Source organism: Phoxinus phoxinus (assembly GCF_949152265.1).
Source record: "Phoxinus phoxinus genome assembly, chromosome: 11".
NCBI classification, from domain to species: Eukaryota; Metazoa; Chordata; class Actinopteri; order Cypriniformes; family Leuciscidae; genus Phoxinus; species Phoxinus phoxinus.
In genome coordinates, this window is record NC_136886.1 from 28,086,261 (window position 1) to 28,114,203 (window position 27,943).

At 40.4% G+C, this 27,943-nt stretch overlaps 1 protein-coding gene across 16 annotated transcripts in view; it reads right to left on the bottom strand.

Annotated features, from left to right (window-relative positions):
* Nucleotides 1–27,943, bottom strand: part of baz2ba (bromodomain adjacent to zinc finger domain, 2Ba) — a gene marked incomplete at its 3' end in the record, with an annotated part of 90,201 nt that overhangs the window by 48,198 nt on the left and 14,060 nt on the right. For all 16 annotated transcript variants that reach the window (XM_079628195.1, XM_079628196.1, XM_079628209.1 and 13 more), the window contains exon 2: nt 27,888–27,931. The remainder of the gene's footprint in view (nt 1–27,887; nt 27,932–27,943) is intronic.

Genomic DNA, 27,943 nt, shown 5'->3' on the forward strand with positions numbered 1-27,943 from the left:
CACATCTCGTAAACTGTTTGTGGCAAAGTGCATGTTAAAGGAGGACCTAACCACTCTTCATAAGCAAAGCGGCTTTCTTCACATGCGAAATGGTGGATGCTTTTGTTCTGATCTCATGATCTCTGTTCTTAAGTCAACTGGAAAGCATCACACACACATTCCTTTAGGCCGACTGGCGCTGACACACACGCATACACACACAAGCTGCTAGTCACGCCCACACTTGTAGTTGATGTAGTGCATATAAAGCAGCTACATTTAGCCCTAAGATATGGACGGATCCATTAACACACACATACTATCTTAATCTCTCAAAGAAACTTTAACACACGCACGCACGCACGCACACACGCACACACACACACACACACACACACACACACACACACACACACACACACACACACACAATGAACTAGTCTAACAGCACTGATCTCTGCCTTGTATAACTAGAAGTTTAAGAACCAGTCATTTGATTTGTCTGAAATTTGTTCTGATTTGTCGTGTGGCACAAACACAAGACAAGGCTTTAAAATGTACCAAAAAAGAAAAGAAAAAAGAAAAAGTAATTATATTATAATATGACTATGTTATATTTTAATAAACTATAATATAACTATACTTTATCTTCCAAATTAATTTTATTATACATATATATTTATTTCTTTTATAAAATATAAGCAAAACTAGGTTGAGAAAAATAGGGAAATTTTAAAACTTAAACTTGTGTACAAATAAATAGTTACAATTACGTTATTATTAAAAATTATACATAATAAATATACTGTAATAAAATTAATTTATAATACATGTATTTTATTATAATAATAATAATATTATTATAATAATATTTGGAAAACAAGGCTTTGAGAAAACCATGAACTTTACATTTAAGTTTTTTGTATAAATGAATGACATCATTTAAAATATTACTTATAATTATAAATGATATTATACAATTATATATATTTAAACTATAATGAATATAATTTATAATAAATCATTTAGAAATGTATTTTATTATAGCCTAAATAAAATAATATAATGTATATATTTATTTTATAATTTAATAAAATTAAATGATTTTATTATATAATTGTATACATTTAATAACATATTTATTTTAATAGCATTAAGCAAAACAAGGCTTTGAAAAATATGTAAACATTACATTTAAATGTGTGTATTAAGAAAAGAATTTAATATTTATAATTATGAAGTATATTATTAAAAATATATACATAAGTATTATTTATTATTATTTAAATAAACTATAACAAATATAATTTAAAATGAATAATTGATACAAATATTTTTTTTAATAAATCATGTTTGTATAATAATATATGCAGATTTCCTCTTGCAGCTCCTTATGCTTTATCAAATTTCCGTGGCTTGTACTAATCATGTCTTTCTCACTTGCATATAGAAAACTGAATAAGCCAGATATGTCATCTGTCCCTTTTCACCCCATCATTTCCTGTTCTCACAATACCACCTGTATCAATAACAGTGGCAAAAACAGTGGATAATTAATTTGACAATTGTCAAAGTTTAGAAAACACAAAAAAAATAACTTTTACAGGCCACAATTAACTAAAAGATCAGTACTAATTTATGAGCTCCGTTAATGAGTCTGACGCACAGATAATCAGCCGTCTGACCGCCAATGAGACGTGCAAGCTGACTGGTCAGTTCAGAGGCGCGTAAAGAGTCTCACAGGATTCAACGGCATTCTTTGACCTCCGTAAGATCCCAGTGGGACCATTGAGGAGCATTAGATGTTTAGCTTGCCACAGCACGCTCACCGTGTGTGTGTGTGTGTGTGTGTGTGTGTGTGTGTGTGTGTGTGTGTGTGTGTGTGCGCTGTAATAAGTGTGTGTGCAGGTGTCTTACGCTCCATCTACAAGTAAGCGACGAGTACAAAACTAGATCGCTCTAATTTACACAAAAACTACTGATCTTTGTTACACACGGCAAGTGAGCAGCGATACGCCAGACACACCGTTAGACAGAAAGACGAGAGAGAGTGTGAATGTGTGTGTGTGTGTGTGTGTGTGTGAGAGAGAGATTCTGTCCTTTACTAAAGCCCATTTCTTATTCACTCCGGAGGCAGCGGATCCGGCAAAAACCGGATATATTTAGACACTCCATTACAGAGAGAGCTGTGTGAGTGAGTGTGTGTGTGTGTGTGTGTGTGTGTGTGTGTGTGTGTGTGTGTGTGTGTGTGTGTGTGTGTGTGTGTGTGTGTGTGTGTGTGTGTGTGTGTGTGTGTGTGTGTGTGTGAAAGAGAGACATGTCCAATGTCCCTATACAATCTCCATTAACATTTGCACAAACACAAGCACAAGCGAGTCACACACACGCACACGCACACACTCACACGTTACATCTGAGGAGGCTTTACATACACAAATGACATTCATATATGCATTCACTTTCACATTACAAACACACATACACACAAACAGACAGAAACAATTATACAACATTCAGTTTCATCACTTCAATTCTTCTCTCCATCAACACACTGATCTATACCTGTATTACCGTCATAAACATGATTTACAGCTCTGCAAAAGAGGAACACACATCCTCCCCTCCCCTCATCTCCTCTGTTTGTATGTGTGTGTGTGTTTACATTGACAAAAGCATAAACCTGATGAGAAAATCCATCTCCTGTTTCAGATCGGACAGAGCAGAAATATCTTCTATTGATCACTGCAAAACAACCATCAGCTAAGAAAACAGCCATGATTGGCGAGACAGGCGTGCAGTTCCACACCACTCTCCCCGCAGACTCCGTAATGTGTGTGTGTGTGTGTGTGTGTGTGTGTGTGTGTGTGTGTGTGTGTGTGTGTGTGTGTGTGTGTGTGAGAGACAGTGCCTAGCTCTAGGGATGATTTAAACATTCAAAAGGGAGTAAAATCAGCATGTCAGTGCTATAACACTAGAGTCATCATATTTCTACATGGAAAGGGTGATGGAAGTGGCGTCTCAAATAAAAGTGTGCAAGGAGGAGAGAGAGAGAGAGAGAGAGAGAGAGAGAGAGAGAGAGAGAGAGAGAGAGAGAGAGAGAGAGAGAGAGAGAGAGAAGAGAGAGAGAGAGAGAGAGAGAGAGAGAGAGAGAGAGAGAGAGAGAGAGAGAGAGAGAGAGAGAGAGAGAGAGATAGAAAGCGAGTAGAGAAAAGAGTGAATGAGAAAAGGCAGCAATTAATAAGTTATAGATTGGTTCTTTGAATAACTTTGCATAATTCATTGTGGGATTATGATGATAACTGTGAAATTAGAGATTCATTTTCAGTTAAAGAGGGGGAGGGGGAGAGACAGAATGGGGTGATGCGTTGAGGTGCCAGGCCCACTAAACAAAAAGGAAATTGTAGGGCACAGCATAGCTCTGGTCCCAACAAACCACACACACACACATGCTCAGGATCCAACAATAACAATTGTTAAAAAAACGTGTGAGTAAAAAGCGTATTTTAGGAGTAAAAAAAAGTTATTTGGAAACTTTACAAAGAATAAGTGGTGTGGGCCACTCAAATCAGTCACATCTTCAAGCATCTTGTACCACTGGAATATACATACATTAAGTCCATCTTATATTCAAGATCAGAAAGAAGTACAAGCCGGACTCAAACCACAGGGCTATAAACTCTGACATAGGGACAAATTATCTACTGTAGTGGCCAAAAGTGAATTTTGGACCCTATTCACGGCACATAACCATCTCAGCAGGGGAAATCCTGTGTTTTCTCATCAACAAAATCACATATGCATGCCTTTTGAAATAAAGCAAAATGATCAATGAAAATAAAAAAGAAGTAAAAATTGTTGGACTTGCACTATACTAGTCCAATAGTCATCCATAAAAGTGAGAAAGGTGAAACACGAAAGCTTGCATATATCTCCAATCGCCCAAATTAATTCGGTCAATGCCAAAAGCACCGTTTCTCTGGACAACACTTTTGCTTGTTTTAGTGATTTCAGATCAGATTAATTTTTTTACAATGAAATTAATACTGTGCAAAGATAACACAAATACACTACTTCAAAGTTTGCAGGCAGGGGAACTTTCCTCCTCCTGTCAAAATATAAAACAACTGACACTGAGGTCATGTGATCCTAGTTGACAACCACTCAAACGCATCAACTAGAGGTGAACCTAGACAAAAACCAGAGTAAAAATCTAAACATACACAAACAAACATAGACACTTTGCATAATTAAATACAAGTCAAGTTCAACTTCATTTCAGTCATTTGTGTGTGTGTGTGTGTGTGTGTGTGTGTGTGTGTGTGTGTGTGTGTGTGTGTGTGTGTGTGTGTGTGTGTGTGTACATGCATGCAAAGGAAGAAATACAGTCGCAGAGACAGACAGATAGACAAGAGTTGCAAATTAAACAAGAACTATGGCTGCTTGAGCAATTTTGGTTTTAAATATTGTCATTCTCTTGTTCACACCCCGTCCCTCTCTCTCTCTCTCTCTCTCTCTCTCTCTCTCTCTCTCTGGCCTCCAGACTTAATCCAGTGCAGTCTAACCATCTGCCTAATTTTAGCTTAAAACGCTCACTGTAGTTTCCTCCTCCGCTCTGTGCATTACACCCCTGTCATATGATCCTTTTATTGAGCCATGACCTCCTCAGACAGACCTGTCTGAAAACGGCCCACATCTGCGCACCCAAACACACTCCCTGCCCATCTCTGAGTCTGGGCCTGCTCGACTGTACCGGCAACCTTCCAGAGAATTCTCCAAGTGCCAGGACGAACACATGGCGACAACCGCAACAATATTTCAAGGCGATTACGATTACCAAGAGCTCTGGCGACAAGCAGGCGTTGGATTATGCCGTTACTGTGCCTGATCTTTAAAACAAAGGTGGGCTAAGCCCTGGAAACCGTGAGGAATCCCGCACACATGTAGAAAAACATGTACACAAGAGCGGAAAGCGCTACTAATCTGGGAGGACTAAATGGAATCAGTGGGTCTGCCGCGAGCAGTCAATCATGTGCCGTGTGGGAGGAGTCAGCCGCGGGGTCGAGGAGGATGCGGTCGGAATTTATGAGCGAATGATGGCATCGTCAAGGACTGTAGGCGAGCGGGCGGGTCGGGGGGCGTCAAGGCCGAAGGACACGCGGAGGATACGGAACACCAAGTCTGATCCGCAGACCTTCCCAGGCCCTGGATTACACCACAGCCCACCCGTTTGCATCAGCCTCTCTCCCTCCAGAGAAAGAGAGAGGAGTTGACAGGAAAGAAAGTGGAAAGAAGAGCAAGAAGGGGCGGAAAGGACAAACATAGCGAGAGCAGATGAGAATAGCTGCTTGCGTGATTTTTCTGTGGGTTGCTGGGTTTGAGTAGGAAAGAGGGACTGAGCTGAAGTAAAGCAGACTAGACTGGCCCAAATCCTTCAATCCTGAACACCGACTAACTTTGTTCCAAAACTTGGAGCTGCCTACCTAGAGAGCATGTTAATGCATTATAGGTACACTCCTGAGTCCTGACACAAAGACGGTTCTAATAGGTAGTAAATATTCTGCCATCACAATATGCCTACTTCCCTACGAAAAGCAGTATGCAAAATGAGTAGTGTGTCTGAATTTATAGCATTCATAAAGCAGGAGGTTCAAAAGTAACATTCACCAAGATTCTAAAGTGCACATCTGATGGACACTTAAGGCTACGTTCCCATGCGAGAACTTAGTTCTCAATTCTGATTTGATGCTCAGATCTGATTTTTTTTGTATAGCTCTTCACATGTGGTCAATATCAGATTCCAGTGCGAAATGATCACTGACCCGCATGCACAAAAGAACGATAAAAAGACATCACGCAGCACACTGTCATACAGAAGTAAACACAGAGAACATTAAAGTAAGTGATTACGCGTTTATTTATAGTGTGATCTGCCACGGAACTCAGCTAATTTATGCGCAGGCAATATAAAAAAAACTAAAACGAGGATGTGAAAAAAGAGAGCGAAGTTTTTAAACATTTATGATACGAGCCCTCGTGTTTCGCTCGTATGAGCTGTCACTGTAATACTTATGAGCTCTGACACATCACTGTCCTCTCCACTGACTACCTTTTGCAACTGTCTTGATAACTTTGGGTACATCAAATCTTTGAAGTGACTCCCATGAGCGCAGAAATTGTGACGAATGTTGCTCTAGAGTGACAGAAAAATTAATTCCGACATGACTGTTCAGACTGCGGTTGCACTGCAAAACATCTGACCTGTCTCAGATTTAGTACCACATATGGAAGTGGCACAAATCGGAGTTGAAAAGATCAGATCTCAGGTTTGAGCCATTCACACTGTCATGAGAAAAACAGATCTGAATCACATGGGAGCAAAAAATCTGATTTGGGGCCACATTTGCCTGCAGTCTGAACATAACCTTGTGAATGGCATAAGCAAGTTAAGACGCATGACAAAAAGACATGGCATTTAGTATGTCCATATTTAATTCATATACAAACATTCATCCTATATAGTAACATACTTTTTTAACTGTTGCAAAGTTCATACCTACAAATGTAGTACCTACTTAGACAGTATGCAAATTCTAAGTTAGTATTATATCGTTTGCAGAAGACAATGCCAAGATGCACTGTGCAAGCTCAACAGAAGAAAATGTTCATTATACAGATAATTATTTCATGGCTCAAAATTTGTGCTATGTTTTTTTATTTTCTTAATACAGTAATGCGCTTAGTTAGCTTCGTAACATGCTAATGCCAAAAAGAGAAAATACAAATGTGTACACATCTCAAAAGTTAATAAAGTATTCAGATGTGTATGAATACGATCCAGACATACTACATCCATCATGTTAGCATTGTCATGTCACATACAACGTCAGTCGCATGACTGAACATTTTACTGCCCACAAATTGGAAAATGCAGAGAACATGGCATGAATACTTCTGAATCCAGGAATAAGCATTAAGTTACAGCTAAAAGTACCGCGAAGAGAGCCAAATCACTGGTTTGTTGACAATAGAATGTACATTAGGTAGCCTGAAGCATACAGCATTTTTAACATGATACAGGTTTCTTTAAACGTATCAGCTGAAGAAGATAAATTTGTGGCCCATTGTTGTCGTTCTGTCCAGGCCACTATCGTCAAATACGATACGGTATGGTTCCGTTCTGGGCGAGAACTCCCTGCAGCCTAGCATGGATAAGAGCAGGGAGATCAGCAATAACCCCCCTTAGGGTAAACAAAACGGAACCAACATGAATGTATGCAAATATATTTAATTCAAGATTTGTTATGCTTGATATTTATTGCCAAACAAACAGTTTTGGAGATTTTGGTCTTTACACATTCAAGTACATAGCTATGCTTGTATGTTTAAAAGTGCACAGTCAGATTTTTTTTTTTTTTTGCAATAATTGTACCTGTAGGGTACAACTGTACCTTAGTATGGCTTGTCACTAGTACCTTAAAATGACAACTCTGTACCATGCATCTACCCCTAAAAGCTGCATATTAGTATGAACCTTTTAGGCGTAAATATAGAAGAAAGATGTCTCCTTGAGGTAACTGCCCTAGTGACAATTTTTCAGAGTGTATTACAGCCAAGAGAACAGACTTGTTTAAAATCAACCAGTTAAAAGGTTCCATTTGTGTTAGAATGCAGCCGCCTATGTAGACATTAGATAGAAAGGCAGAAAGGGTTTTAAAACGGCTACGGTGATCAGTTACTGCAAAACCCCATCGAAGATCTGCTGATCTGGACGGAGAGATCACGCTAAAAGAGTGTCTAAGAGCTTACAGGGAGATCATATTAAATGTGTAGTTGTGCGCTGGAGGTGTAGCTGCCGCAATGTATTTGTGTGTAATGAGCTCATGTTCTGTTGTCCCAGCTAAATAAAGCCTGAAGGCACCAATCTCTCTCTCTCGCTCTCTCTCTCTCTCTCAGTATCGGACTTTTCCATCCACCTCTCTCTCCACCTAAAATACTGTCTTTGTTTTTCCTTGTTCTTTTTAGAACAGAGCTTCTTTCTTTAGTTAATGTAATGGCATAATTAGGCATTTCTTTTAAAGAGATAGTCTTTTAGCTTTATGCATTCTCTCAGTCTCTCAGAGCGCCTTCCGCGCAGCTCGTTCCTTCCCAACAGAAAGCCAATTATGTGAAGTTTATGTGGCTTTGCAAGCCAAATATAGGCAAGACCGTTCATCTCTGATGATAACATGCATGAGTCATAATGTGTGTGTGTCTTTGTGGTTGCGCGAGTGTCTCAAGTTACAAAGACACCCATGGTGCATCTAATGAGATGAATGTTGCTTATTTGTTTGTTTGTTTGTTTACTTATATGCAACTTTTAGAGAGCTGTACTTTTTGATAAAGATTTCTGCTGCGAACGATGCCTGTTGTGTTTCTTTATCCAGCGGGTCAAAGGTCACTGACAGGCAGTCTGTCTTAGCGCAGACCGAGAGAGAGCTTGAATCTGATTGGCCGTTACATCATCAGTCTGTAACAATGACTTGCCTCATCTCAACTGATTTGTCCTGGACACCGATTCCAGTTATTTTTCATTCAAGACAGAGATTATCTATCATTGACAGAATGCATTAAAGGCACGGGACGGGATCAGTTAAAAGCACCCAGCGTGCGGACACACACGCAGCAGGTGAGCAGCCAGCTGTCATATCCTCACGCTTAGTCCAGGGAACATCGCTCTGACATTTCAGGAGCGGCAGAGACAGCCGAGCGTAGCTGTGTGAAATGGCGGCGTGAGAGTGATCTCCAGACACACACACACACACATATACACACCCAAGTGTGGAGGATTCAGGGGTTTGAAATGGCGACCGGACTGCCATCTCTTCATAATCACTCAAACCCACACACACACACGCTTATCCACCCACTCATACACACACTACCACACTCTCAGGCTTCTCTAGATATTATCTCCCCTGATTAGCATAATCTAATCAATTTCACAAAATTGTCTTTTAATTACCAGGAGCTCCTCCGGTGTGAAACCCTCGGAGGGCCGTGGAGGAGAGAGATCTTCGGGCGCCCCTCACCGGTTCACTGGCACCTGCTCGTTGCCTGTACACGTTTGTTTACCAAACGTAAACACGGTAGCATTAGCATTACGCCGTTTCATTGGTTTAATGGTAGCTAAAAATAATCCTGGACTGATTACAAATCATTCTCCAAAAAAGATTTTCTACTTTAACACAATTTACGGCCGTTCAATCACTCTTTGTTTGTTTATGAGATTTTGAAGTGTTTACAGGCAGAGACTAATGACTAAAAGTCAGGCTGTAAACACGCTCTTAATAAAACTAGCCCTGTGTAGCAGTGAGTAATCACGGCTGATCCTGCCAGTTTGCTTGTGTGAGCGTGTGTGTTTGTGATAGTGTGTGTGTGTGTACTTTGCCCGTGTGGGAAATGATTAACATCCAGTGACTCACAGCCCCCAACAATAACACAGAGAGGTAAGACAAGACACACAAGCGAGGTAAACACACAAACACGCTAAATCTAGGCCGCGCAACACACTGCCCGCATGCACCCCATCCTCCTGCGAGAGCTAAAAACCACAGCAAGGGATGACATGAAAGCTGTTTCTGCTCAAATATAAGAGTTAACAAGTGAAGGTCTGCATCTGAACAAACTCGAGCGGAAATCCGACCGCCTATCTCTCTCGGGAGAGTGCTTGTCCTCAGGGACCTCTTGCTCAAACAGCGAGCTGTGTGACTCGGTTGTGAAGTTTATCGGGTTTATTTCATTACAAAACAACCAACTGAGAGAGCGACACTTCAACTGGTAACCTTTAACCTACATGCATGTCTGTCAAATCAGATTCAGCCATTTTCTTGTACTTCCTTAATATTGTCGTCATGTTTATTAGCAGTTGCTAACACTCATGAGGACATTTTTGAGTGTCAGCCTCCTCTTCCATGTGCTATTTAGACCCTCATCACATGACTTGAGACAAACCACACAAGTACTGGTAATGTTGACATCCCTAAAGTGAACAAGGGGTCGTTCACACCAAACATGCTTTTTACTATGCTACTTTTCCATTGTTTTTCTATGTGAGCATGAGCTAGATGGCATATTTGACCATTGCACTCACACACTTTTCATTCTACTGCGTGAGTCTCACATTTTTTAGTTCAATGTGCAACAGGTTCAAGAAATTCAAGCTTATAAATGCCTATGTGCACTAACAACTAGGCCATGGCTCTGAAAATGTTTCTCTCTTTCAAAGAATCACTCAAATCGCCTTTAGAGCAAAATACAAACCGGGAGGGAAAAATCAGGCCGAGGTCAATATAATCTAAAATTGATTTTACACTGAGCTTTATCTGAAGGGAGAAACAGTGAGAGACGGACAAATCAAAAGAATCAGAAAGAGTTCCCTCTGATTACTCCTCATCTCTCCTTCTATATGCTCTTTCCCTTTGTCCTCCCCCTCTCATCTGATCATTTCATCCAATCAAGGTCCCACACAGCTGCCACACACAGATGTGGACGTTGAACCCAATTCAAGCTCGAGAGAGAGAGTGAAAACGAGAGAATAAACCTTGAAGCAGCTGCGTGTGACAATGGGAACAACAAATGAAATGCTCACACACTCTTTAAAACACACATTGCCGCTCCTCACACACATACAGTGTTCATACATTGTGTCCATCTACACAGTTTTGATAAGCTCCTCTCTGTGAGATAGCAAGACACTTAGAATTCAGTTTGAGGAATAACAGACATTCTCTGCCTTGGACTGCATCGCAAACACATACAATTGGCCTGTTTTATCTGTTTCCAAATGAATGAATCCAATCTAAACTGAATCCTGCCCCAAACAAATCCTGCTCACAATCGACCCTTGGCGATGTGAGGTGACTATAAGGAGTTATAAGTCCTGGCCATGTAAAAAAAAAACGAAATAAAAGAAAAAACAGCCATATTCAGCATAGCTTTCTTATGTGCACAACATGACACAATGCAGGCAAGCAGCCATTAAGCATACACTTTAATTCAACTAAAGGCACGTTCACGTGACAAGCGTCAGGACATCAATGCACCTCAGATCAAGCTCCACTTTGTCCCCCACGACAAGCGTTGGTCATGGAAGGGTGATTTTACTATTTATTCATTCACATAGAACATCTAATGTGCATACTGATTATTCAGTGAAGACTGTGAAAAACGTTTTTCTGAACAAATACTTTAAATGAACGAATCTTTCTAGTTCACTACCTACTTCCCTGCATTTGTAGACTGACTCTATAGCACTAGCAAACTAAAGTTCACCAGAGTAAAGTGAAAGCACATTTTATTGGTTAAATTGAATGAATATGCCCAGCTCACGGTTTTGATTCTGTCTTAGAGCAGCACTGAATGAGAGTGAATGAACACTGATAGAAGTTTTGATCAATCTCATTCACAGGAAAGGATTGGTAGAAACATTACTTCTCTTAATTTATTTATGCTTTTTTACGTTTTTATTTTACTATAGCTTGAAAAAGTCACACCCAGCAGATAGTCCATCTTTTTCAGTATAGGCTATTAGTAGATTTGTATACATTTTAATAAGGCATAATGACTCGTTTGGTCGTCAATTAATCGATTTTAACAAATTGTAGTGAATGATGAATAATAACACAGTAACTTCTGCCACCTACTGGAATAACAATGCTAAAATATTCACCATATTAATCAGTCAACTAATCGGAATAAACCTTGATTAAACTTTATTTTGACGGTCTACTTTAGACACTCTACTAACTATAGTAAAAATATTCTAGCCCTCAGTCTACTACAGAGTCAGGCTACTAATACTCTATTAGGGTTGAGATAGGGTTCGGGTTAGTAGAATAATTTGACACAGTTCAAAGTAACTTATAGTTAGTAGAACGTCTAAAGTGGATCATATAAATAAAATGTTACCCAAATCCTTTTGGTAAATGTATTTAAAAGATTAATGTCCCCGTGAGTCAAAATCTCCACCACCGCCCTGAATGTCCCTTTGAGATTGTGTCATATAACTGAATGTATTATCATTTCTCTTTGATTTTGCATTGGCACCTCCCCATACAGTTGGTAATGTGTCATTTTACAGGGACAGTCTCCCTAGAGAAACCTGAACACCCCCTGTGGAGTTCAAACAAATGTCCTTTCGGTTACTAACCCAGATATGTAACCACTACTCCATACTTCCCTAATTAAGTACGTAAGCAGACTTGAAGGGCAAGCGTAAAAATACCAAATTATTAGTAGTATTTAGCAGACACATTTTATTTAAAGTGACTTACAGTATGCTAATTACAGGCAGAGTCCCACTGGAGCAACCTGAGGTTAACATCCTTGCTGAAGGGTAAAACGGCCACAGAGCAGGACTGTGGCTTTCTGCTCCTGTGTTATATACGAGGGATTAAACTGGTTTCTATTCTCCTTTTAGAAAATGTAACATGTAACATCTCGTCTGGGGTTAAACCAGGAAATGTACTTTTCGAAAATTAGCAATCACTTAACATGACTACTGCAAAGCTCTATAGGATACATGGGCATGTTCAGAACAGCATACCACCAGTACTACTATTCCAAAAGGATATAGTACGCGTCATGCATAGTATGCAAATATACCGTATACAGAAAATACCTGGGGGTTTTTTTTTTTTGGTAAAATATTTCACACTTCCTACAATGCAATGCGTTCAAGCTGGCCTTACATTTCCTGTGTAATGAAAATAAGCTTAACTTAAAAAAAGAAAATTGCGCAATTTTTTACAACTGAACTGTGTCATTTCTGAACTACTAGCATTAAACAGAACTGTACAAATAGGTAATGATAGTTTTCAAACAGGTTTTAGACGAACACTCCCCTTGTCTTCTATTGGTCAGATTAACAAATAGCTATGCCCCAAACTTATGTCATTGGTAAAGCCAATGTCAGGCTGGGTGAAATTCTCAAACAACACAGTCACACTTGTGTTGACACTTTTCAGGGGTCTTACAAATGTAATCAGTCATCTTACAAATGGCTTACTGACTCTGAATATTAACTTGGGATAGGAGAACTTATTAAAAAAGAAATACACAAACTAAGACAATTTTACACACTTAGATTAAAAATGCAAAAGAAAACATTTATTTCAAGGGCTGCATGATTAATTGGAATAAAACAGCAATCTCAATACAGCTTAGTGCTAAAGCCATTTAATTAAATATATGCGGCGCGTTTCATAGTAAAGTGCAGAACTGTGCTTTTACACGCGAGAAGTTCATGATCCAGAGTGTTCAGCATCTCTGAGCAGCTCGATTTGCAGTAAATGTTGCTCATCTCTTAAAATGAAGAGAGCCATTAATATTAGTATTGTAATTTTACTGTTTATTATTATGTAATTTTTCTTAAATACTTGATTTTTTTACAGTAATAATAATAATAACCAGAAAAAAAATAATTTTCCCAATGCAGCCCTATTTATATTTTGATACATTTCATAATAATAGTTTCATATTTTCTTTTAAAATGTTAGTAGACAGTACACAGATATACTGTGCAGTATCTAGTAAGCAGAAGGCTTGTGTTCCATTCTGTACACAGCCAGGGTTCTTCGCACTTTACTTAACATGGACTCTCTGTTGTCTCCCTCTAGCTCTCTCTCTCTTTGAGCTTTTTAGCTATTCTTTAAACATTCATTAACATTGAGCCGTCCCACAGCCAAATGCTGAGCTCGGTCTTTAGAGCGTTCAGAGAGGTCGCTGACCTCTGAGGAGACGGAATCGAATAATGTTTCCATTTCTGTCCCTTCAGCCAATCAGACGAGCGAGGGGAGGGAAAAAGAGGAGAGGAAGGAGGGGAGGGGCAGCACACATCCTTCACGCCTCACTCACAACCAGGAAGACAGCCTGCAGAGATACAGAGCGAGAGAAAACACAGCCGTTTCTCTCTCTCTCTCTCTCGCTCGGCTCACGTATCCTGACATTCCAATCTCCTCGGAGCGAGAACAACAAACGCACTGTCATCCTTGTGGAGGCGGCCATCTTTGAGAGCTGTGAGTGTGTGTCTGCCATTACAGACGATCAGATCAGGGAAAGTGCGCAGGTCGCTGTTAGTTTAGAGTCTACTATTACCTGGTACCCTCAAGAAAAACCACAGCAGCCGGAGGGAAGACAAAACACACACACTCGCCTCCACAGATGGACCTGTTTGATGCATTTGACTGAATCGTCCTAATGCAGTTTAATGAATGTAATAGACTGTGGTGGTAAAATAAGCTGATGGTTTAAGCCCTTAATGGTCTCCTAAATCACCTGACAGGCAAACAGTCACATCTCCATCACACACACACAACGGTTGCAGATGTAGGCTACCTGTAAATATTCTCTCACCGTTTAAACATTCCGTTCGTGCTGATCCTTTCAAGACGTTATCAGAGAACATGACACACGACTATCTCACAAAAACACACACACCCAGCTTACAACAGTATTCATGTCTCCTGCTTTGATTGTGACAGTGTGTTTTAGTCTCTGTACATTTGACATAAAATGACTGGCTTTGAAATGCTACACACATACATACATACATACATACATACATTTACTTATCCATATAAATAGGGACACTACATAGACTTCTATCGTTTTTTTTATTATAGATCTAGCTATAATTAATGTACTAAGCCTAACCCACAACTTAACATAAAACTTGCTGGAAACTATTTACTTTATTCTTATACTGTTTTTTTGATATGAGGACATCCCAAAAGGAAGTTGTCAGTTTTACCCACTTCTGGGTAAAAATGTGTCCCCATATATAAAATAACGAAGCATACACAAAAAAAGCACAACCAATAACAAAATAATGTTTTGATCACCTTGATTTATATATTTAAAAATTATGATTTATTAATCAATTTTAACCCACAGTAAGTTTTTTTTTTTTTTTTTTTTTTTGCAAATCAGTGGTGGCAGTTTTTTCTCCAAAGTTTAGCAAAGCAACCCCCCCTCCCCTCCACCCCCCTCCCCATGTGTGACATGTGTCACTTTCACTTTTGACCGCAAGTTGATTCTGCACTTCCTGTGCAGCTACAATGCTGCAAATCAGTGAGAAAAACTGAGAATGTGGGTGTATTTGTTCACACAAAAACACACTAATGGCGCAAGCTGTTATCTGCGCACACACATATATTGCTTCAGTCCTATGAAGCAACTGGTGATCACTTTTAAACATCACACTAGACTGCTAAACTGTTCTAATAATATAAAGGAAAAGTCTTTGGGTGTGTTGAATGTGGCTGCATCTGACAGGTCTCTCTCTCTCTCTCTCTATCTCTCCCCTCAGCTCTAAAACACATGCACTGACAGACACTGTAGCATGTGCTCTTTCAATAGCAGATGGCTGGACACAATCTGTGCCTCTTCTGCAAAACATATCAACAGACCAATGCGAGAGTCTGCATAATGTACAGTGGAGTCCAAAAGTCTGAGACCCAAATACGGTACTTAAAACCTGGAAATAAAGTTCCGGGACTTTTTTTATAACATCAAATTAAGAAATATATAAAATTATCTACCATTTCTAGATCATTCATCAGTTAAAGTGCCCTCATTTATGCTTCTATTATGTGAATACCCTTCCATGCAGTGTGTAATAGCTGTTTGTGAATGTAAAAGGTCTGCAAAGTTTTAAAGATCAAAGTGCATGACAATTCTCCTAAAAGAAAGAATCGATTCGTCAGCAATTGCAGTCTCATTCCCTGTTTTTAACGCTGCCAATTCACTTAGCGTCCATTTACAAAAGGTGAGCACGTTTGAATTGATACGGAAAAACAACAACGCCATGGTTAATGTTCGTGTTACTGTATATAAGCGCTGAGGAAGTCTTCGGAGCTGAAATTTTGATATGCTAATGGCCGTTTTGTTTCCGACACATGCCGTAAGCGGTAGACTAAATCACAACAGACTGGGCCATCTGACCAATGAGAGCACAGTAAGCTCACGGAACGGAGGGGTTTGGAGAGACCAAATCTTTGAACGAAGCGCTTTCAGACTTTTTGAGAAATTAGGTGATGTGCAGTGTATATTAGAGGAAATTAAACCTTAATGCATCCAAATCTATTAGAAACATTTAAAATAGCATAATAGGGGCAACGAAGCAAATCTGTGAATTTTCAAATCTCACTCTTTGGATCATTCTCAAATCATGCTGAAGAACATTCAGGTAGAATACTTATTCATGTTAATTTTCACTCAATTTAACATTTTAGTCAGATTGTTATTCAAATGAAAACAATTATATCGTAAACTTAAACATGTCACTCATGGCACGAGAGCCTGAAGACGTGATGTAACGGCCAACAATTAAATAACACAAACAGAATACATGCCCAGTAAAAGACTTGCGTAAAAATAAACAATATAGCACATTTTAAGTCCACTTTTTAGAATGCCTATTCAATGCTTCATTCTGCCCCGATAGTGCACTTTTTTCCTCTCTGTAAATAGAAGCAGACTACTGAACTCTACTGAGTGAGTGTGTGTGTGTGTGTGTGTGTGTGTGTGTGTGTGTGTGTTCCTGTGCACATATTGTGCTTGTGTGTGTTCCTGTGCACATATTGTGCTTGTGTCTGTTTGGGTGTGCTTACTGTAATCACCCAGCATACAGTCATCTCAACACACCTTTCTCTATTTCCACTTGTGAATTTGTTCGAGTGTGTGACTAACCTTTATTCAGAGCGGCAGAGAGTCTGAGCTCTCTCTTAATTCTCAAACAAAAATGTGTGTTTTGCCTGAAAGCAAATAACACGGTGGTTTTGAGTGTGTGAGGCCGCTATGTGCTTTTGATCCACAAACTCCACACCTCCGTCAGTTTGATCGGCTGCCACAGAAAATTTGAGTCCAGAAATGATTTTATATCTCCCTGAATCACTCAGACATGAATATGACAGAGAAACTGGGATATCCGAATGGAAAGTGTAACGTCCATATTTCAAATGATTCCATAATCCACACAGAAAACCAGAGATGTGCTGCAATAGCCATCAGATCATTAGCCCAAAGAATAAGGGAAAGTGTGTGTGTGTGTGTGTGTGTGTGTGTGTGTGTGTGTGTGTGTGTGTGTGTGTGTGTGTGTGTGTGTGTGTGTGTGTGTGTGTGTGTGTGTGTGTGTGTGTGTGAGATAATCCGTCCTGACTGTTTCCTGTGAAAACAGATGGAAAAACAAGAGTCTTTTTTTCCTGTGCCTGGTCAGGCTATTAATACCTCTGAGAGACACACACACACACACACACACACACACACACACACACACACACACACACACACACACATACACACACGCACGCGCACACGCGCACACACACACACACACACACACACACACACACACACACACACACACACACAGACCTCTATATACACCAGAGACCCAGCACAGTTCAAAAGTCCTGTTATACAACCTAAGATTGGCTATGCAGGCTTGTCATTAACACAAAACACACTCTAATATCACACACTTCCACATGCACTAACATCAACCCCTTATTTCACACGCTCTCACACAGGCATCCAACACACACTACCTCTATAGAAACACCCGGCTGAAAGAGCAAATCACACACACATACACACACTGAAAGACAAAGACGGGCATTTGGTTACAATTAAACATGTCAGAGACACAAAACCAGGGGCAAACACATTAAACTCTCTTTCTCTACGCAAGGCCTCATCTATAGTGAATGACAACGTGCTAAATGCTTTTAATTGCCATCAATTGGATCTAGAGAGAAATAGAGGGAAAACCTCATAAAACATGTTTTGTTTTTCCTTAAGGCTGCAGTTAAAAATCCAAACGTTTTTGTCCAAACCTACGGGCGGCGTGAATGCAATATTCATTTTGCTGCAGGAGAACAATCCATGCATAACAATGAGATTTGCTAATGAAATCAACCATCAACCTGCAATACATACATATTAAAGCAGCTTGCGCTGTCACCCGCTTTGTGCATCGTTTGTTCCTCCTGCCGTCTCTTCATTCTCCCTCTCCCTCACTCCTTCCGACCTTTCTATCTCACGCTCACCTTGAGTTTTAATAGCTGTATTAACACAAAATGATGATCGCACATTTCCACTTCTTTGACCTGTGTGACACGCTCACACACACCTGTGCAAAGAGGTGAGACCCAGATGTGCTGTGACTGTAGTGACATAACTGAGGAAGATGCGAAAATATCTTCTAATGTTTGATGAAGCACTACTACAAGAACCAAATGATTACAAGCAGCCAAAAAATAAATATACAGATAAATAGATAGAAGGGTTGTACAATGTAACAGTGAACATACTGAGACAGACAGACAGACAGACAGACAGACAGACAGACAGACAGACAGACAGACAGACAAGATAGATAAGATAGATGGACAGATAGATGGACAGATAGATGGATAAACAAACAGACAGACAATCTTTTCAGTATCAGTTCATTATCGGCTATGCGTATCGGCCAACATTTTTCATCCTGATAGAGCAAGAGAGAAAGAGAAAGAGAGAGGAGAGTGTGTGTAAGGAGTGTGTGAATGGCCATTTCTCCCTGCTGACACAGCCTCCATCTGCCACTGAGCCGTGCAGAGAGGCACAGTGAGAGAGAGAGAGAGAGAGAGAGAGAGAGAGAGAGAGAGAGAGAGAGAAAGGAGAGGAGGGAGGGAGGGCAAGAGGCAGTGCTGGTGTGATGGAGAAGGAGAGAGAGCGCTCACGCTCACCTTGGTGTCACCTCTGCTGAGCTGAACGGGATGATGGGATAGGTAGAGACACAAAGACGCTCTGCCCTCTCTCCCACACACACACACACACACACACACACACACACACACACACACACACACACACACTCACACCTCTCTTCTCTGTGCTCCATCTCTTTTCTGCTCGCTCACACACGCACAGAGTAACGGCACAATCTGTGATCACTGGAGCTGTTTGAGCCAGATATCGTCTCTGGGGGATTTACACACACAAACAGGTGCACACACACATGCAGAAATATGCACACATACACACCAACCTACACGCGTCTCGTGAGATCCCCGTCTTTCTCTTAAAATGCACATCCACACACACACACTGTGGAATACACACACAAACAGACAAAATAGGGCAAGCAGAGAGATTTTTGACACACTTCTAAACACACACACAGAGAGCCTGAGGGCAGGGTTTGAAATGAGAGGCAGCGTTTTAAAGAGCTCGCTGAATTCCACCTGTGATTAGTGTGGCTGCAGGGCTGATGGATCACGGCGGACACATTTCACTCGCTCGCTGCTTATCTCTCTTTCCCTCCCTCCTTTTTCCTCTCCGCTCTCTTTTCCTTTCTCTCCCACTCCTTCCCTCCCTTTTTTCCTCTCCGTCTCGCTCTCTCTCATCTCGGCTCTGATTTTTCACTTTTCTTCTCTCCTCTGCGCTTTAAATCCTCTCTGTTCGCATCGACATCTACACTAATGCCCCCTCTTTCTCTGTATTTTCTTTCGCCATCTCTCTCGCTCTCCGTGTGTGCCAGCAGGGAATGACCTAGCAGCTGGGTCCTCTGGAACAGACCAATAAAATACTAAATATCTCCCTGCACATCACCCACACACACAGACACAATGCCCCCCTCTTCCCTGGACCATCTGCACGCCAAACCATCCGTCCCTCCCCCCTGACACTCAAGACCCTTGTGAGCTGTAAACAATAGCCAGATATGATGGAAAAACGTTCTTGTTGTATCTGTGGCTCTAAACCACCACACTGATTAGCGACAGACCAATAAATCGATACTTCGCAATTTTGAAATTATCATCACACTGGCCGATAATCACCTTTTTTCTCTTGTAGTTCCCCATTATGTCACTTCTAAAATCTACTTAGTTTTGTGATGGTATAATGTACTTTTTTTTTTTATTTATATATAATCTTGACTGAATGTTGTGTGAAATAAATCAGACATTTGATATCAGGCCTGTCTGAAATACTTGATCCTGATTGGTCATTCAGTAGTCAAATATTTTGGCATAATGACAGCGAAATTGTCCGAATATTCAAAAGATGCTCTAATACTGCGGTGTAGCATTATCTCTACATTAGGTATGTTTACATGCTCTAATTGTCGTCAATCCGAATTAATCCAATCTGATTTAAGAATCTGAAAGTTCTCTTTATATGAACCCTAAATTCGATCCACAAATCCTTTTACGTGTGCACACTTCGAACAAAACCACCCCTTTCAATCCAATCGAAATTTCATTCATGAAGCCTTTTCAATCCGTTTGAGCCATCAATCCAATTACTAAGGGATTATTTGGGAGCATGTATAGCCTAAATGTAGCTATTGGACAGTGGTGCTCATGTGAGTGATGCAGATTCGAGTCTGCCTGACATCATTTCCAAATCCTGTTCCCTTCTTTTGCATCCATTTCCCACTATCGCTTTAAATAAAAGCGTCAAAAATGCCCGAAATCGCACATAGAGACCCCTACCACCGTACACGAATCAGCAAACTTTATCGCTTCTATTTCTAAGACTCCATACCCACCTCTCTTCTTGTTTTTTTTCTCAGTCTCAGCCTCTCTTTCTGTAATGACCTCCCTGAGGTCCAGTATCTCAGCTCTCTCTCTATTTCCAAGAGGTGAGGGAGGTTCTACGAACGCACACCCAGAGTAATGAGCTCTCCCTGGACACCCAGAATACAAAAAGCCCCTGATATGCTGTGAGAATCTCCCCGGACCACCCTGGATCCAGATCGGCCCGGCTCCGGCACTCTACGGCTCTGAGCTTGGGGCCTGCCACGGGTTCTCTCTAAATACCCCAGGCCAAGGGGAGGGGACCCCTGGGTAGCTTGCTATTCCAGGGTTGGGTGTGTGCGTGTGTTTATGTCTAGGAGTGTGAATGAGATAGGTGTGAGAAAGTGTGTTGTTGGTGTGAAAGGTGTGTTTATGAGGGGTCAAATCTCGGTGTGTGAGAGAGTGGGGCAGTTAGATTCAATAGAATCTCTTTAACCTTCTTTGAGGGCCCCCAACCTCCCCAAGAGCCCCTCTAACTGCCCTTAACCGCCCGATTCCTCAGGGAGTTTGGAGGGACGCCCGCCCGCCGGCCGACCTCAAAAACACACACCCCCTCATCGCACCTCATACACACACAATTTTACACTCTAAATGGAACATAAACCCTACAGAGTAAAGCATGTAAGCTGTGATGCTGCTTTTTCTTCACACAACACACACTGTTTATGGCTACTGTTCAGTAAGAGTCATAAGTGTGTGTTTGGATCCACAGCCAGCACGTCAAATCTGTGGCAGTAAAGCAAAGCCACTCCTTTATATTTTATATTTGCCCTTCAAAAAAAGACATAAATAATGGCCTGTGTGTGTGTGTGCTCCCTTGAGGTGCGCATCCTGTGCTGAACACACACAGCGAGAGAAGGAGAGATGGAGAGAAGATGAGCACAGAGCAAAATGAAGGAAGAGCAGGGAAGAAAAAAAAAAGAGGTGGGGAGAGAGGAATGAGAGGGCTCACACACACACACACACACACACACTCCCTCTGCGTGCAACTGCGGTGTAAATGTCATCATGTACACAGTTTATCCTCTGTGTGAGCGAGAGGTGCAGATGAAGGAAGAGAGCGAGAGAGGGGAACGAGCGAGCCCACTGCAGAGAGGTAGATGGGAGCACACAGCCTCTTCTTCTGTTTGTTCATTAGTATTCCAGCACTCACTCCTTCAGATCCGTCCTTACGCCGCTTTTAGCATCAGCACGGGAAAACACACATACATACACACACACAAACACACACCAGCACTAGAAAGAGATTAGCTATGTTCTGTGTTTTGCCCATCTACAAAACCATCTCAAACTCTTGTCGCTTCAAACGCAAAGAAAAAAACTTCACAATCGCGAGACCATAAATCCTACACGCTGTTTACGGAAACAAGTTCACCCAGACTAATTACATGACATAATGTGATCAAGTCTAGACATTTTGACGGATGCTGATTTGTAGAATCACTTTAGTGAGAAGATATTAAAGTTGGGGTCTTAATTTTTTGCTATTGGTTTTGAGTGGCCTTGGTCTGGGTCTCAGCTTATGGTCAGACAAGACAGTAGTCTGTCTTCAATGTACTTAAAGTCTTTACTATTACATTGAATTTACAAGAATTCTATGGCAATTGCGACAAATGCTGTACACTTTGATGTCCCATGGCTTTTTAAAAAGCATTACAGGTGCACAATATTTTTAGATTGTGAAAACTATTAGTTTTGTCATATAAACTAGTAGAGTGACAACCTAATTTAAGTCAAAACCTCTTACTAGCATTTTTTATTTTTATACATTGACGATTATTTAATGTTACTCCTGAAAAAAAAAAAATCACTCTAATGAAGGTTTTACATTTAGACATGTCTGCATTTTTTATATCATGGTTGCAAAAATTGCAAACCTCATAAAATGAATGGAAAATAAACAAGTAAACACAATATTAACTCAAACTAAATATTTAGTTTGACCTCCTAAATTTGACAATTACTTTTCTAACCACCAACCTCCACAACCATTAACTGAAAAGAAAAAAATATATTAATGGAAAGTCACAGATATTAGAGACTTAGGATAACTCTAGAAGGCATTTTATGTTAAATATGGTCTGATTATTTCCATTGTGTATTGTTTGTAAATTAACAAAGTTGTGGCTTATAAAGAAAGCATTTCAACTTTTTCAAGTAAATGGCTTGAAAGCGTTTAAAAATGACATTATGGAATGTCAAGGAATAAGCTGTTTCAATGGAGACAGTGAGGCCGTGGTTTCAGCGGATGGCCATTTACCCACTGAGGAGGTAAGAAAATGACTCAAAATCAAATACTTTTCACTTAACTGTTGCTTGCTTAATGGCATAAGTGGCTGCATGGAAGTAACCAGCAGTCACCTTCAGGCTTTCTCCGAGCCGTTCAGTAAGTTTTTAAGAGCAGTGCCGATAAAGCCCTTGTCCTTTTATACCGAGCTGCTCTGAAAGGCCCCAAGGCTTTGTGTCTGTTTTAATACTCAGATTCGCTTTGTGTGTCGGTTTTTCAACAGTGGGTGTTATGGAACATCAGGATACACAAAAGTTTGGATAGGTTGGTCTTAAGTTATCTGCAATCCAAAAACATGGTAACCACGTTGACACCTACATGGTGCCACGGTGTTTAGCTGAACCACAATCAACAAATAGTTTGTTTCCAATATTTCAAAAGGACACCTGTCTTAGGGTTGGGGTCGCCAACTTAAAAAAAAAATCTGTTGTTGAAGCAAAATATGCGGATTCTTGCGGAGCATTGGCGAGATATTGCTTCAGATTTGAGCACTGCATGCTGTGTCTGTGTCAGTTTAGCCAGTGCACTATTTGTCAGTTTGTTGTAGGTGTAGTGTATTGTAGCGATTCTGATGTGGATAGGGTGGTATTATTGGATGGATCTCCACGGTAACAGGGCGGGTGAAACTCAATCGGAGTCTCTGAATGTCGCTCACTTAGATGGCCACCCGCTGATCCTGACCTTCTGGATGTTTTTCCCTTCTACTTTTCTCTCTCTCTCTCTCCCTCCCGCTCTCTCAGCCCTGTCTTCTAACTCCTCTATTTTATGTATTCATTTATCTATGTTTTTAGTTGTGATGGATACTAGAGTGCATACATGTTCTTATACTGTTATTTTTGGCTTATGTTGTCATTGTGCTGCCATTTTAAAGCACAACGACATCAACAAATTAATAGCATCTATCCACTTTTTAGCCTGCATGATAAGATGTGTATTATGTGTGTAGGTGTATGGAGCCATAGATGAAGACACACTGTGGGGGGGCCTGGCTAAGACAAGATAACAGGAGATTATGTTTATGATATGTACTCTGAACATTAACTGCCTCATCTAACCGACTCGTTCTTTCTCTCTATGGAAGATTCAGTATTTATTGCTGTACCCTCAGAATCAGCATGGCCACATGCCCTGGCCAGGGCATAAATATGTAAGACAAGAAGGAACAGTAAAATTGCAAGCGGCAAATAGAAGGACAGAGGAAGATAAAAAACAAAAGGGACCAATGACAGAAACTTGAGGCACCCCATTTCTCCTTCGCTGTGCGTGCACATATGTGACCCTGGACCACAAAACCAGTCACATGGGTAAATTTTCTGAAATTGAGATACATACACCATCTGAAAGCTGATTAAATAAGCTTTCAATTGATGTATGGTTTGTTAGGATACAACAATATTTGGTCGAGATGCAACTATTTGCAAATCTGGAATCTGAGGGTGCAAAAAAAAACGAAACATTGAGAAAATCGCCTTTAAAGTTGTCCATTTATGTTCGCGATTGTGCTGCATTCACTCACAAAAATAAATGTTTTTGATATTTACGTTAGAAAATGTACAAAATATCTTCATGGAACATGATCTTTACTTAATATCCTAATGATTTTTGGCATAAAAGAAAAATATATAATTTTGACCTGTACAATGTATGGCTATTGGCACAAATATTCTCGTGCGACTTGTGACTGGTTTTGTGATCCAGGGTCACATATGTGTGTGCGTCCAGCATTTTTTGTACTGAGGTAATAACTCTCACCAGGGATCTGGAGGGCCCAGCAGAGTTCAGGCAGGGGTCCATTACACCTTTCACACACACATGCACAAAATCCAGCAGGCCTGCATTATTTGTATCAAACAACCGGTATGTTTTGCCTCTGACGCACAAGTACAGACACAATCCTACTGCACAGCCCCAGCAATGAAAACAGACCCCTCTACCATGATTCCTGCTCAAGATCCAGCAGGAAGTATGAGCTATGAGCCGTCCCCAGGGACGCAGGAAAGAGAAAGAGAGAGGCCAGGAGCCTGACACTGCCTGGCCAAGATCTATGCTCAAACACACTCTCTTGCCTCTTTTTTTTTCCTTTCACCACCCTCTTTTGTCTTCCTTTGCTTTCATTTTTCATTCTTTCTCTACTCGAAATAAAGAGTAGTAGGTTACACTGAACATACTCATATCCACTTTGTTGGGAGAAATGCCATTTCCTCTGCTTTATTATTCTCTTTCCCCCTCTGTGGGAGGCTGGGAGGAAAGTTTGCTTTGAAGAGAGAGGGTTTAACATGTGCGCTAATAAATAGCTGGTTTGCCCCTGGGCAAGATTGCAAGAGCTCAGTTCTCTCTCTCTTTTCTATATAGTCTCCAGCTTTTTCAGTGACTATAACTTATAACCTTCATTTCGGAACGAAAAGGATAGAGGAGTGTTTTTCCTCGATATGTCCTGACAGACCTGATTTTGCTCTTCAATTTCCACTCTCCAAAGAGACTGGTTGATATTCTCTCCATCCACAAACTTTTGTAATTCCCTCTGGGTGCTCAAGCGGTGTTTTGTTTTGTTCCATCCTCTCTTTTTTCATGAGAAAGTAAAGTTCTTCCTTATAACTGATACTCTTGCAAGGCTTCAGTATGCTTTTGTTTAGTTTCAAACATCAGTTAACACTACGTATATTTTTCAATCCTGAGCAACTTCATTTACATTTTATCAGTTCATGAATTTTATCAGTTCATGAATCAAACTGATGACATTGGTGTTGTCGTGCTCTCTGAGCTACAGGAACACAGTATCCTTACTTCACAACGCTTGTTCTAACATTTTAAAGAAAAAAATAAAATCTATAAAAATGTATAACTGAATTGATTACGTTGTGTAAATTACAAATCAAATTAAGTAACAATTAACTGCCAATACCAATATTTGCTTAGAAAAGTTAAAAGAAATCAAACATGTTACATTATTGTGGTAGAAGAGTAAACCACTGAATAATAAACATTACAGAAAGTGGATTTATGAGCATATTACTGACCTACAGTCCACAGCAATCCATTCAGTATTGAGTCACCAATCTGTCCAAGTTTATTTTATTATTTTATTTTTAAATGCTGAATTAATGCTGTGTTTAAGATGCTGTTGTTATTTTTTTGTGTGTGTGTCCAGTGTTTAGTATAATTTATATACTATTATTAATATTTTGAAATAGCTTGTAATTTTTTTATTTCCAGTTTTCATTCTAATTATAGTTTTAGCAATTTTGTTATGTGCTTTGTTGATTTTAATTAATTTCGCAATTGTAGTACTTAATCTTGTCTCATTTCAGTTAATTGCCAAGGCAATATTTCTCAATTTTTGATTTTCATGTAATATTTATACTTCATTTCAATTACCCAAAATGATTTTTAATAGTCTTAGTTAACAATAACAACACTGTTTAAGACGCATCTCAGCTGATTTTGAATGTAAGGGAGACTGGTGCTGTATCCATTGCTGTCTGCACTCAGTAAATGTGGTTTGATGAGGCACATTGCCTGTAAGTCAAAGACCATAATTAAATGTGTCAATTCCTTAACCACCTTATTTTTTTTAATTAATTGTAGTAAATTACGGTGTTGACAGGCCTAAAAACAACAAGCCTTTTTTCCAAATTCCAAACTTTTCTAGAGCAATGCCTAAGCATTAAAAGGACATGCATGTTGCTGTATTCATACAGGAATGTTAGCATCATTCATGCTGAAATCCTGGCCTGTGTCGCCTTCACTAAACGAGCAGAGCCGCTGAGCACGGATGACCCTTCACGCCTTCCTACAATTCCCAGAAATCAATGCTCGGATGGAGCTTCCATTACCATTATTGATGGCTGAGACGGTGGCAGTGACTGCTGCCAATGTGAGAGGCCGCAATGATGTGTAGCTGAGAGCCCGTCCTTGTCTCGCTGTCTTTGTCTGCCAATTTCCCATCTAGCTCTCTCTGTTTTTCCCTATCCCATTCTCTCCTTCTTGCCATCCATATATTTCTTTCCATATATATTGTTTCCTCTGGAGTGTGAATGGGACACTTCTCTAATAAAAGTCATCTGTAAGCGCACACACACACACACACACACACACACACACACACACACACACACACACACACACACACACACACACACACACACACACACACACACACACACACACACACACACACACACACACACACACACACACACACACACACACACACACACACACACACACACACACACACACACACCTGAGGAAGCACTTGTTCTACACACAGCTGCATGTTCACCTGAGGCAGCTGCAGTCCGTTTCTCAGTCTTTAAGCACTCCAGAACTCAAACTCTACATTGTCACTTGTTAGTGGTAGAGACAGAGAGAATGAGAGGGAGGAGGAGACAGCGAGAAAGTGGAAAGAAATGTCCTTGTATTTCTGTCACTCTCTGAAACCACCAGGGAGCTGGGGAATGAAACGATGCAGCCGAGCAGAGAGCCCTGAGAGGCTGCCGCCCGCCTAGCATCACCGCTAACACCGCGACCAGCATTCGCGCTACCAATTAGCCTGAGCCCACACAGGGAGAGAGAGAAACCGGCTGATTTGTTTGTTCCAAAGCACAAACTCTCTTCACCGCAGCGGTTCGTTCAAGAGACTCGGCTGTGAAAATGAATTGCCAAATTAAAGATCTTTACAAATACAAAAAAAAAAACAAAGCCCGCTTAAGAAATGTCAACCTAACAATTGCCTTTGGAGAGCTTTGTTTCAGCTAATTGGGAGGGAGAAGGGTGAAAAGAGAAGCTCACATCCTAAGAACGAAATTAAATTAGGTTTAAATCAGCTGGATCTGTGTTCACCCTTTTCGGTTACAGCGTCCAATTACCCGAAACAAACACAAAGGTGCATAACCGTGACAAATGACTTGAAAACTGGAGAACTGGTCTTGCAACAAATGCAAAGTCACAGAAGGAAGGTTTAAAAAAAGAAAAAGTGATGACAACTGGCTATTAAGCATTATAGTATGAATACTCACTGAGTGGGAGTGTCCTCAGCTGTGTGACATCACTGCTTGTCCACCTGTAGCAGACC